This window comes from Mytilus edulis, chromosome 4 (genome assembly GCF_963676685.1).
Source record: "Mytilus edulis chromosome 4, xbMytEdul2.2, whole genome shotgun sequence".
Lineage (NCBI taxonomy): Eukaryota > Metazoa > Mollusca > Bivalvia > Mytilida > Mytilidae > Mytilus > Mytilus edulis.
This window is the reverse complement of record NC_092347.1, coordinates 58,903,982-58,908,382: the sequence shown is the minus strand read 5'-3', so window position 1 is coordinate 58,908,382 and position 4,401 is coordinate 58,903,982.

Below are 4,401 nucleotides of genomic sequence, written 5' to 3'. Positions count from 1 at the left end.
TTTGTTTGTTTTTATTTTCTTTAATAAATGATACAGACTACGTCATCATATTTTATTTACTTTGATGAATTATTTGAGAAACTTATATATTAAACTGATATATTTATCTCTGTCTGTCCGAGGTCAAACTCAAATTTTATTCTGGTCTGACTTTTTGTATAGAGTTACAGTCCTTGGACTAGGAAAATCACTCAAAATATTCAGTTTTCCTTACTTTTTTTCGTCATACTTGAAGATATTGATTTGATAATTGGTATATAGTTTAATGATGACAAGTTACAGATCAATGTGGAATCATGTTCTGGTCTGATGATTTTCTGATGATTTATGGTCCTTTGACTAGGAAAATCACTCAAAATATTCAGTTTTCCTTATTTTTTTGTCATACTTCAAAGATATTGATTTGATAATTGATGTATATTTTAATGATGACAAGTAACAGATCAAGTTGGAATCGTGTTCTGGTCTAATGATTTTGTGTAGATTTATGGTCCTTGGACTTCTCCACATTTGTTTTCATGCTTGACTATATTGACTTGATATAATTGATATAGTTTACGCTATGACAAATTTTAGATCAAGTTGGCATTTTGCTCTAGTACAATGAATTTTTAACCATACGGAGACTTTGTATTGCTAGGCAATACTCATAGAATGCTTGTTTGATTTCACTTCAAACTCTGATGGATAATTGATCATGGTGTTTATATATCACCATGTGATAGCCGATTCTGTTTATAAAGGAATCATGCTTCCTTCACCGTAAATTGGTTAACCTTTTTCTGAACCCAAATCCTACATGGTTTTCACAATTACCTGAAACTAATTTTAAACGCTGCAAATTACAATCAGATGGCACTTACTCAACTCATGGATGAACATTTCTATGTTGAAACTAGCTTAAACCTCACCATATTTCACACTGAAAATCAACCGCACTTTACTTTCTTTACATACAAAAATGAGATCAACAAAGACATCTACAATTTCCTACTGGTTAAAGAACCAAAAACACCACAGTTCTACACAAAACTTTGGTGAATGGTTCACCACCAGGCAGACCAATAATTAGTGGCAACTATGACCCTACTGAAAAAATCTGTAGCTTTGTAGAAGACATATAAACCATTTTTTTGTACCTCTTATAAAGTATTTTGTTAAAGACACTTCTGACTTTATGAACAAGATTGAATGCATCAAAAATTTACCAGAAGGTACTATTTTAGCGACAATGGATGTTACCTCATTATACACCAACATTCCAAACCAAGAAGGTTTGGTTTCTGTTGCCAAAAGCCTTATTAACATGCACACAAAGGGTCTTATCAAATATCCAACAAAGGGTTATTACAACTTCTTAAATTAGTCCTTCACTGCAACAATTTTACTTTTAACAAAAGAACTTATCTACAATTCAGCGGCACAGCTATGGGAAACTAAGTGGCCCTGTCTTATGCTAATATCTTCATGGGACATTTAATGGAGAAACTACTAAGTGGATTCCCTCTTAAGCAATTCTTATACCTTAGGTTCATTGATGATATTTTCATAATTTGGACGCAGGGTAAAGAATCGCTCAATAAATTCATACAACACATGAATTCTCAGCATAGAACAATCAAATTCACTGCTAAAATATCTGAAGAACAAGTTGTATTCTTAGTCACTACTGTGAAATTCCGTAAAACATTAGGCACAGTAGAGGTTGAACTATATACCAAACTCACTGACATCCAATACCATGCAAAAAAAGATGAACACTACAGGCAGTTCCTTTAGGTGAAAAGAAACTGCACAAATGACACAGATTTCAGTAAACACTCTGCAAATTTGTTGAAATATTACAGATTACAAGGGTATAACGACTAGCCTTAAAAAAGCAGAAGCAAAAGACTGTAAAAGCATTACTTAATCCTGTCAAAAAAGACACCAAAAATATGACAAGAATTCCGGTAGTGTTGAGCTATACAAAAGCCAGTCCAAATCTAAGACGGATTATTGACACTACTTGGCCGCTGTTGCATATAAAAGAAACAACCAAACAGATTTTTAGATGCCTACAAAAGAAATAAAAACCTCAAAGATATTCTAGTAAGAGCGGCATTCCAATATCTGCCCATCACACCGGGGACATCAATCATTAGTACACTAAACAAGCTGACCAAATGCAGCAACGATGAATGTAGCTATTGTCCTTGGATTAATTTCCGAAGGTCTTTCACCACTACATTCACAATGCAAATATAGAAAAAAAAATAATGAGGACTGAATATCATTTTCATGATTACATGCAAGTCTTGTAAACAACAATATGTTGGTAAAAGCAAACGTCCTTTTAAAGCTGGACTCGGCGAACATCTCTGATATGTCAAAAATAAGTTATTGTAACCCACTGGAAAACATTTCAACCAGACAGGGCACAACATTCACCACATATCTTTTGAAATCATCAAAGTCCTCTGGAACAATCCTAATGTCCCCAGGTCAGACGGCCTTAGGAGTAAAAGAGAGGATTATTGGATCCTCCAACTCAGAGCGCTAAAACCCATTTGAATCAACAGTTTAGAGACTTCCAAATTTCTGTTCACTACTCACTTTATTCTCTACATTAAACTAGCACATTTTGTTATATACTAATACAATGTATACACAAATTATGCAGATGTGCATGTGGAATTAATACTTCCTATCCATGAAGTTTTTCCGGGGACATGTCTCTTTGAGCCTAGAAATATCTGACCATGTCCAGCACCTACCTTGTTGTCACAACTCACATATAGTTATTTATTGGTAGATACTTTTATGTAGACTTTGGCTAGGATTTTTAGTCCTTTGAGTATTTTATGTGTAATGCCCCACTGTATGTTTTTGGGTCCTCGGTGGCCAAGTGTTCTTAGTAGTTTGACTTCTGATAACACTAGCCAGTCAACACTGAGGTTGTGAGTTCAAACCCCACTCATGCGTGTGCACTCAACTCTAATCTTAATTGACTAGGATTCTCAGTTTTCATACTGAAGGATGAAGGCTTTCTTTAAGGACTCTGGCTTCCTCCACCAATAAAAACTGACTGCCATGAAATAGAACAAAGGTGTTGAAAGTGGCTTTTAACACCAATCAATTGTTGGTGTTTTTCCTGAATTTTACATCCACTTCTTTTGTTGGAAAGTTGTTTCATTGGCAATCATAACACACACCTTATTTTTCATTTTCATACACTTTTCCTACATAGTTTATTATTGCTACAATGTACTTAGCGCATTGATAGGTCCTTATATGCATATGTGCATGTAGGTACAATACTTTCCATTAAATTGAGTTTTTCAAGAGCAAGAAAATTTTGGCCCTCTCCAGCTCCTACATGTACCCCGTCATTGCAGTTTCTCTAAGAATGATATTCATCAATTAGACAGCAAACCAACAACAAAGATAACCAAAAGTGGTGTATATCCTTTTTACCCAATAAGCATAGGTTCCTTGATTTAAATAGATGCAAAACTCTATTAAGACCATGAATTGACAAGAAAATTGATGAACATTTTTCAGCCTACATACAAAACATTATTAAAGTTTATTTTTACTTAGTTAATCAATTAAACAGCAATCAGTTCTGAAAATCCAACATTTTTTAACCAAAACAAATATTTCCTTTAAGAATAACACCAATTAAAGGTATTCCAGTATACTTTTATTCTTTATGATAATTTCAATCACCATTTTTACCTAAATTAAGGGCATATAATACAGTTACAGGGGAGGTCATGATGTTGCTAATTTAAAATGTTGTTTATGCGATGTCAAACTGTGACATATCCAGAAAAGATGCATTTTTAGACTGATTTTATCATTCAAACTGATTTAACTTGATAACCAGTTCATGGACCCCTCTTTTTTAAAATGACATTTGGTTTGCACACCTATGAAGTATGAAATATTATTTGTACCAATTTTCATGGAAAAGGCAACAGTACAATTTTTTTAAATTTGATAAATATACAGCAAAAAATTATGTTTTTTTCTACATTCATGATCATTTGATAAATACGAGTTATTCCTAAAGATAAATACGTAAATTTATAGGATACTTATAAATAGATAAAACAAACAATTTAACAAAAAACAGCTTGTGTTTATCTTTTAAAACAAAAAAGTTATGTACTTCTGTCAAAGGAAAAATACGTCAACAAATCCGAATTTTAAACAAATATCTGAAATTTCCACTACATTTTACACAAAATTAGCACATGCATTATTACAGATTTGATTTTATCGGGGAAACAATAGTCTATATGCAAATTTTCATCAAAATTTCAATATGGGATCAAAACTGTATCGTATGCCCTTATAGAGGACATGTAAATGTGATTATATAGATTTTTTGATAGACAGATGAAGCAAACAGTG